This window comes from Chionomys nivalis, chromosome 5, assembly GCF_950005125.1.
Source record: "Chionomys nivalis chromosome 5, mChiNiv1.1, whole genome shotgun sequence".
Lineage (NCBI taxonomy): Eukaryota > Metazoa > Chordata > Mammalia > Rodentia > Cricetidae > Chionomys > Chionomys nivalis.
The window spans coordinates 45,694,606-45,704,281 of record NC_080090.1 but is presented as its reverse complement, the minus strand read 5'-3'; the positions used below and the strand labels follow the sequence as shown (position 1 = coordinate 45,704,281).

Sequence of the window (9,676 nt, the reverse complement as noted above, 5' to 3'; positions counted from 1 at the left end):
TTCAAGAAAGGAATTAGTTAAGAAAGAATTCTTTCCCACATGAAAAAATGGGAAACGGTATTACATTGGAGGAATTTGTGTATCTGTGTGATAATACACTGGACGGTTTGAAAATGCAGTGATTAAATGAGAGAATAACTAACTTAGATTGGATTTATGTAATGTTAACTGCAAATATCAGCATTATCATTTTTGTTTTATCACTAAAAATGTTGGTTAGTCTGAGTGCTAAGATACAGCCCTTAGAAAAACTTAATAAAACAGGTAACAGATATTCAAAACCAGACAGAAGAATTCAATGGAGAATCAATTTCAACATTGCATATAAGAATAGACAGGGGCGTCTGCAGCCATGAGTATGCTCAGGCTACAGAAGAGGCTTGCCTCTAGCGTCCTGCGCTGTGGTAAAAAGAAGGTCTGGTTGGACCCCAACGAGACTAATGAAATCGCCAATGCCAACTCCCGTCAGCAGATCCGGAAGCTGATCAAAGATGGGCTGATCATCCAGAAGCCTGTGACTGTCCATTCCCAGGCTCGCTGCCGGAAAAACACTTTGGCTCGACGGAAGGGCAAGCATATGGGCATAGGAAAGCGGAAGGGTACTGCCAATGCCCAAATGCCCGAGAAGGTGACCTGGATGAGAAGAATGCGGATCCTGCGCCGCCTCCTCAGGAGATACCGTGAATCCAAGAAGATTGACCGCCATATGTATCACAGCCTTTACCTGAAGGTCAAAGGGAATGTCTTCAAAAACAAGCGGATTCTCATGGAGCACATCCACAAGCTGAAGGCAGACAAGGCCCATAAGAAGCTCCTGGCTGACCAGGCTGAGGCTCGCAGGTCTAAGACCCGCGCTTCCAGGCCAAGAAGGAGGAGATCATCAAGACTCTGTCCAAGGAGGAAGAGACCAAGAAATAGAGCTTCCCTAGAGTCTGTACATAGTGGGCTGCCTGTGACCTCAGGTGGATCAGTCATTAAAATAAAACAACCCTTAAAAAAAAATAGACAAGAACAGCCTAAGGTTTTCAAACAACCAACCTTGATATATCCAGTAACCTTACAGGAACTGCAAAATAATAGAATAGGAACTGAATGAGCTCCTGTGCCAGTGTTAGATTTAAGGAGATTCAAGGAAATAATAGTCTCAATGTCATGCACTCACCTTTCTGAAGCAAAAGTTAAACTTGTGATCAGTTTGTAATAGAATTGTTTATAATAACTTGACAGAGTTTGTTAAAGCTGTTTTAGAGCCTGGTCCACAATTACAATGAAGTAACTGGCTCAGAGAAGATGCTAAGACTATTGAACAATGGAATAAAGCCAGAGGTATGAAAATCTTCTAAGATCAAATTCTTGGAGAAAGAGATTATGCTAGTACAGAAAGGCAAGCTAGATCTCATGACCACACCCTGGATTTATGATGTACAGCAGCTTTGAATGCTTAGGACAGAATCTGAAAAATAGGAAAGAAGTTTGAGTCATTTACTAAAATCATACAGGGTCCAAAAGAAATCTTCATTGATTTCTTACAAGATTGACATCAGCAGTAAACAGAATGATACCGAATTCAGAAGCTAGACAAATAATAATTGAATCTCTGGCCTTTGAAAATGCCGATTCTTTATACAAAAGAATGATTAAGCCATTAAAGGCAAGGCCAGTACCACTGGAGGAATGTGAATTGGCTTGTGAAGTTCCAGAGGGAAGTCTGAGAACATTTAAAGACTCTACTGGGGATATTGCATATTTCGAGTTAAAAATCGTGGTTCTGGTTAGTTGGGAGTGAAGAATTGGCTGTGATTAACACAAGACCAGACTACTGGATATATTAAAATCTTAGCTTTACTGGGATGATTGATGCTGGTACCCTGGGGATAGAAATTAACAGTGATAAGGAAAGGCCACACCAGCAAACACTGGAGCTACAGGTTCTGCCTACACCTGGAGGTGAGTATCTGAGCTACTGGCTGGACAGCCCTGCTCTCTCAACCCTAGCCCCTGGGGGCACATCTTATGCCCCATCCCCACCTGCCACAATCCCATGGAGTGTATAAGAGAGAATGGGGGATGGGAACATGAAGGCTCCAGATGGTGGAGTTGGGGGAGGGTAGAGAGGGGGAGCAATGAAAGAGATATCTTGATATAGGGAGCCATTTTCTCTCCCTAAGAGAAACCAAGTGCTATGGAAATTCCCAGAAATCTACAAGAATGAGCCCAGCTAAGATTCCTAGCAACTGTGGAGAGGGCGCCTGAACTGGCCTCCCCTATAATCAGATTAGTGACTACTCTAATGGTCATCATAGAATCCACATCCAGTAACTGATGCAGATGCAGTGATCCACAGCCAAGTACTGGGCTGAACTCCTGGACCGAAGTTGAAGAGAGGGAGGAGGGATCATATTTGTAAGGGGGCGGGGGTAATCAAGATCATGACTGGAAAAACCACAAGACAGCTCACGGACTCTGGACTGACAGCTGGGGATCCTGCATAGGACCGAACTAAGCCCTCTGAATGTGGGTGACAGTTGTGTGACTTGATCTATTGGGGGTACCCCTGGCAGAAAAACCAGGACTTATCCTGGGTACAGGAACTGGCTTTTTGGACACCATTTCCTATCCCAAAGTGGGATACTTTGCTCTACCTTGATACAAGATGAAGGGGTTTGATCCTACCTCAACCTGGTATAGCCGACTTTGTTGACTTCCCAACGGAGACCTTACCTTTCCTGAGGAGTGAATGGTGGGTGGGATGGTGGGAGGTGTGGGAGTGGGAGAAGGGGAAACTGTAGCTAGTCTGCAAAATTTTAAAATGTTTAAATAAAAAAAATGAGATGAGCATTGTTGAGGTGAAATTTCTGGAAAGTGTTTCCTCAGAGTCTGCACACAGTAACTATGCTCTTTCTAGAAGTGGCTAAGGTTGACCCTTACGCTTGCAGCTGAACTTGGTCATCTGTAAGCATCACTCAGGTAGTACTGGGTTTGAAGGCATGAAGTGACCATGCAGAGTAGCCGAGCCCTGGCGCTGTGAGAGGGCAGAATAGGCCATTGAAGAAGAGGCAGCCTCATTGGCAGTTGAAGTCCCCGAATGGAAGGGGTCACAGAGAAAGCTAAGGCTTGGCAATCTGAAGAGAGTTCTAGGAGAGGCCACTTGTGGAAAGTGTAGCCCAGTTGTGGCAGAAGGCCCCAGCATTTTAGAGATGCCAGTACCATGGCATGACCAGAAAGAATAGCAGCAGCAGTGGAGTGGAACCAACCAGAGCCTAGAGGACAATTTGTGTGTGCTATAGAGGGTAGAGCCAGATAAGTGACGTGTGGGGGCCCACAGATGTGAGTCCTAGTCCACCTTGACTAAAGGTCAGAGAGTTTGAGTTTATTTTTGCTCTTTTAAAGTGGTTAAAAACAGATGTGGCTACAAACAAGAGATCCTGAGCTAGGGTGGGTTTAATTATTATTTTGAATATAGAGGTGGATCTGCTCAACCTTGCTATTCCCCTTTCCTCAAAGGAGATTGGCAGGAGGGTCCAGGGATTGATTGCCTACAGGAGACTTGATCTATTTCTTATATCATGTTAATGAAGTCTATTGCTTTCCCTCTGCCCTTTTGGGGTGAAGTATTTAAGCATGTGGAAACTAAATGTGTTGGGTCAGTGTGCAATCACTGTCCCTCCTGATGCTATTCTGTGTTTCTGCTTTTTATTTGCCTCATGTCTCTGTGTCTTCGGCTTAGTGATTCTATCCTCGTGCTCCTCCCCTGGACCATGCAAATCGCGTCAAGGCTGGACCCAGACAGATGTTACCCCAACATGTGGCCTACGACAGATGGTACGCAATGTGGGGCCCCAATAGACGCCCTTCAAAGTAGGATGCATGACCGATGATGCACAGACATGTGGCCAGAGCTACAGGAGAAAAACCATGATGGACGCCACAGATAAATAAGACACTGCAGGTGTAGAGGTAAAGAACCAGCGCTCAGATAAAAAGTAAAGTTGAAAAAAAGAAGTAAAGTTGAGGGGTGCCAGAGAGATGGTTCAATGGTTAAGAGCACTGGTTGCTCTTCCAAAGGTCCCGAGTTCAATTCTCATCAACCACATGGTGGCTTACAGCCATCTGTAATAAGATCTGGTGCCCTCTTCTGGCCTGCAGGGATACATGTAGACAGAACACTATAAACACAATTAATAATAAATAAATAAATCTTGTAAAAAAGGAAAAAGAAAAGTTGAATAATCGGGAGTAAAATTATATTTAACTGTAGTAATGAGACCAGGAAAGAGTAGGCAACTGTCTGTACATTTACTTGGGTCTATTTTGATAGCTTGAGGAGCTCGGGTGAAGCAAAAACAAATGCAGAAACTTTTAGGGTTTGTAGATAATGTAAATATTCTGCTCCCTCCTCCGCATTGATGTGGTAGCCGCTGCTGACTCTAAGCAGCTCCAGGAGAGTCCAAGGTGTGGTTCAGTCTGCACTCGGGTCAACTCTATCTGCAGTGCTGTGGTCACGGAGCCACAGCGGCCACTGCTCAGCAGGCATAAAAGTAAAGACAGTGCAGGACACATGGCCCAGGAATGGCTCCAGACTGTTGCCACCAAGTTTGTGGCTACCCGAGTTCACACACTGTAGCCTGCTGAGTCTGGCCCAAGCCGTGCCTTGCTGAGGAGCGGAAAAGTTTGGAGGGCCTGGTCTTCCACCGCTGGTGCCTGGAACCCGTCAGCAGGGAATAAGCAGAGGTAGTATGGCCTGATACAGAAAATCTCCTACTTTTGATATTACAAGATTTAAGAAAGGAAATCAGGGGTAGTAAAAACAGCACAGCTCTCTCAGAGGCCGCTGCAACAAGGAGGGACCTGCGCCTCCAGGTCCCAAATTCCTGGTGCAAGCGATGGAGAGTGCAATTGCACCTTGCCCTGATTCCAGCTTCAGTTGCAAGCCGTTTCCAGCCAGACCAGAGAAGTCGCCTCCGGCAGTCAAAAGTCTGTTGAAATGCAAAGGTACCTTGAGCCAGGTCTCAGCTAATGAGACTTGCAGTTTGGATTAAAAAGATAGCCCCTCGGTGAGGTTAAAACACAGCCTTGGAAAGAAAAAAGGGGGGGGGGGGGAGTTACAACCTCAGTCTATGTTGGAAAGAACACAATCCTGTGTTAATATGGGGTTGAGGGTATGTTTGTGCTTTTTTCACAGGAAGACTGCCTGTAAAATAGGGGAGTGCCAGCCCTGGTGATATTGTAGCCACTGGTGGCCTCACAGAAGAGTCACAGTGAGGTTCCTGAATCTGCATTCCTGACTTAGGCCATCTTGTTGCAGTCTAAGAGGTGGTGATGTGCCCCAGGTTCAAACGCAGGGTTCTGCTGTGGAAGGGTCGTTCCTCAGGATAACAGTTCCTCCTGCTCAGAACTGAGCATTCTCCCTTCAGTCTTTCAAGCTGGGTTCCACAGGGCCCCGGAGGCACGTCCCCTCCTGAGAACGGTAGTTCCCCCATTGAGTCTCAGCTCTGGTGAGGAGCTAGAGGAAAAACCAGGGACTTCCAGGCCCAGCCCTAACCCTGTGGACTCTGGGCAGGGTAGCAGTAATTTAGCTTGGGGCTCCTGAGGAGTCTGTGTAGCCTCTGGCTAAGACTGAAGCCGGGCTCTGGGCAGACTGCCTTAACCACAGCTGTCACCAAACAAAGGCAGCTGCTGGCAGAGTCTACAGACCCCAGCGTGTGCTAGCGATGTCTGTGGGGCTTCTTCTGGCCTCCACCGTGAGCAATGGCTTCAAGCTGTGGCAACTGGAATCGGTAATTGGCCACAGGTGGTGGCTAGTCCGGACTGCAGGAAGTGGAGAGTGCTTGCAGTCCTGGAGATTCCTGACCAACCGGTATGGCCTGTCAGGACTTTAAAGTCCAGGGGCAGTCCAGGTCAGTCAGCTCACAAGTGTTTCTTTACCTTTAAAGGCATTGGCAATGGTGGCATTAGAGCCTTGCCAGGGTGAACACCAGGCAAAAACAAAGCGCTTTTTTTTAATGGCCAGAAGAGCAGGTCTTCAGGTCCAATTAGTTTTAAGCTGTTAATTTCTTTTGTTTTGTTTTCCAAATGCTATTAGCATTCATGGAATAGTTAAGGTTATGGCCCTGGCCTACGAAGGGTAATGTGTTTAGGAGACAGTCCTTTGCGGAGCGCGTTTGTCAACCCAGTGACCTGGCCTTCCCTAGGCCATTTGCTTTCATGCTCCGGCTGCCATTGCCGGGCTGAGTGGACTTCACTTTTATTAATGCTTCTTCTTCTTCTTCTTCTTCTTCTTCTTCTTCTTCTTCTTCTTCTTCTTCTTCTTCTTCTTCTTCTTCTTCTTCTTCTTGGTTATGTCTCGGGTAGTGACATAAAGAGACTTTATAATCCAATCCTTTCAAACCTGCAAGTCGGATGGTTTTATTATCCTCATTCAGATGAAAAAATTAGACCAGAAATGGTTATTAGATAATACTCATATGCCTAGGGCCACTAGACTATATATTTTCTCTACCCTCTTTGGAAAGATTAGGAATTAAAAATGTTTCAGGTCATGTTGTGGAATCCTGCAGTACATCTACCTCTGTGCACTATGTTTTACAGACCCCAGCACCGTGGGTCATACAGAGACAAATGTGTCATGGGGCTTTGCCCTTAGCAACTCTCTTGGACAGGTGGGACAAACCTGTCAGTTAACATCAGGGGATAAGGAGTATTGACTTTTGTCCCAGCTAACCTTCTGTGTCGTCATGAAAACACTGGATTAGCTTTAGGGGGCTTCTGAAAGTAGGAAGGGTGGTAGCTTTACATTGTCTTAGGGAGCTGGTCTTAAAGGTGTGTGTGTGTGTAATAAAAATATAAGTGTAGAGTATTGAGGGGGTAGAAGTTTGTATCTACTTGTTTCTATCCCTGGGACAGTGACTGAATATTTAAATAATATCTTGTTGAGCCATACATGGGCTCACACCCATCATTCCAGAGCTCAGTGCACGATTGTGAATTAGAGCCCCACCTGAGCTACAGAGTGAGTTCTAAATCTATCTGGTATATAATAAGACACAGACTCTAAATAATAATACTAACGACAACACGCTGTTACTTTGCTCCAGAATTTGTTAGCCTATAAAATATTGAAGGAGATGCCGAGAAAAGTTTCTGTTCTCTGCCCTCCTTCTCTTTCTTCTCCTTCAGGACAATTAATTAGAGTTAAATTTTCATTTTAGTTGATTACAGGAAGTGAAATTTTATGGGCTAAGAGAAAACTGTTGTCCTCAGACTCCTTTTGCTCTGGACACCTGTCTCCATTCCATAAATTGTTCCATGGCTCTTAAAACTAAATGCTAAATTAAATTATCATTGTTTAAAAGACTCCATTATCTGACAAAACAAAATTTTTCAAGCTTCTGCGGTTCATGTGGAAACTGTATCCTGCAGCCCAGAGCTGGGAATGACTTTCAGTGTTTTGGTAGCATATTTTAGAAAGCTAATTAAATCAGAAGATATATACATAAATGAACCATGACATCAGTACTATAATTTGTTGTAGGCCAAGTTGTACATTAAGCGAGTGTACATTTCCCACAAATGTTACTGTTTCTTACCTCACGCCAGCAGTTTTGTATTGATTGGCCTTGGCAATGCAAAGAAAACGTCTCTTTAGCAGACAGAAAAGAGTGCTTATTTCTCTCGAATGCTGAGGGTGTTTTTGCAGCTTTGAACACAAGGTGGCAGACTTCACCCTTTTAGACTCGCTGGGCTGTGGAGAGGAGAGGGACTTGAAGAGTTACATTAATTAAACCAACCAAAACACAGGACACTTTGGCCAACTATGGGTCTCTGTGTTAGTCACCATTTACTGAAAATGGAAGCGTCTCACATGAGGGCTGAGAGATGCGTTGATCTGTGGGCACAACGATGTTGTCATTATGAGACTGTTTAGTGTTATGTCTGTTGAACAGAATAGTAGTGGTAGGTTCTCCCCTGTGGCCTTTGACCCATCTAGCCACAGGTTCTTTGCCCAGTAATGGTACCATGGATGGGTTTCATCTTGTGGAGTAGACATAAATCCAACCAGAAAGTGGTTGGTGTGGAGAGCTCGGCCTACAAGTTGTAAGGCTCTTGGCAATTAAGATATCCAAGTGAGATTTGTCTTTTGAATATTCTCACTTTATTTACACAAACATTCCTTATGGGATCATACGAATATAAACAAACATCTCACCAAGCAGGAAACAGATTGGGCAGAGATTCTGCTACAGGGTTCCACTGGGGACTCTTCTCTGGTGAGGATGTTTCAGAAGCTTGCACGATTGACCAGTATCCGACATCAAGTCCTCTAGCGGTGACAGGTGGGAGGACTGGAGTGCTGGCCAGGACTGTGTGCTGACAAGCTGGCCTATGCAGACCCAGCGACGGTGCTAGAAATCCAGTGGTCACTGAGGCCAGGGCTACACACAGAGTCTCAAGTCTTCCTGCCAATGGGTACAATGGGTATCACCACTGAGGCTAGAGAAGCTGTGTCATGGGTATGGCAGTGTGATCCTCGAGACCATTCTCAAAGTTCCAATCATTTTCACTGGGCATTCACGCTGCTCTCATGGCTCACTGCTGAGAACTGATTCACAAATACATCAACCCCAGCTTGGGTTAATTCATTAGCGTATCAAGGCCGGACCCAAGATAGGCTCATTGCCAGGTTGCCAGGTGTCCTGCCAGGGGCTCACTTAAGAATCCCAGGTCTTATCAGAGCTGCCTGATGGCAAGGTTAGTCATCATATTATTTCAAGGCACACAAAATGGAATTTTAAGTTACACAGAATGGTCTTTCGCTTATGTTCCTAAGACTTGGTTACCCCTACAATACTCATGCCACTGTTGCCCCAGTGGGCATGTCATCAGAGCGGTCACCATGGCAGCTCACGGAGTTCATAACTGGATAACACTGATGATTGCTTTTCTCCTCCAGGAGTGGGTATAGCACCCACCAACACTAGGAAAGCTAGCCGGTAGGCACGGGACTTCCAGATCACTACCAGCTTGGCTTCTCCGTGCTTTAGGATTGTGGTGTCTTCGGAAATAGGTTCTACTCTCACATTCTGGAGGGTGACCCGCAGCATTATCAACAGGCTGTAATGTCTGGCTGTGGGTCCCTGTGTTTGTTCCCCTCTGCTGCAGGAGCAAGCGTCTCTGATGATGGCTGAAAAGGCACTGATCTGTGATTATAGCAGAATATCATTAGGATTCATTTTATCACTACTTTTTAAATACAGTAGTATTTGGGTTTGCCCTATGTGTTTGAACCGTCTTGTCTCAGGTTCTCGATCACTCCAGCAGTTTTGTGTTTGGGTTTCTTATGGAGTGGGCCCTAAGTCGAATCAGAGGCTACTTGGTTACTCCCACAAGCTTTGTGACACGGTTGCCCTAGGATATTTTGCAGGCAGGATAGCATTGTAGATGAAAGTGTTATTCCCAAATCTGCAAAGTCCCCCAAAAGCCAACAAAGGGACCGAATCCTGTATGTAAAAGCAAAGATCCTTTATTTTATGCAAGTTTGCAAACTCGGTCTCTCCACATGTTCAACGTATTGGAATAAACAGAGAGCCCCGAGCTCAGTTAGAGTTGGGTTTGTATAGTAGTAAAGGTGGGGGTGAGGGCTTTCTGAGGTTCAGGACCCCTGACTGGCTAACATTTG

The 9,676-nt window shown here is 45.3% G+C and overlaps 1 pseudogene; it reads left to right on the top strand.

The window, feature by feature from the left end:
* The first annotated feature begins 352 nt into the window (after nucleotides 1-352).
* On the top strand, nucleotides 353-918 carry LOC130874860 (60S ribosomal protein L19-like; annotated as a pseudogene).
* Nucleotides 919-9,676: the final 8,758 nt, after the last annotated feature.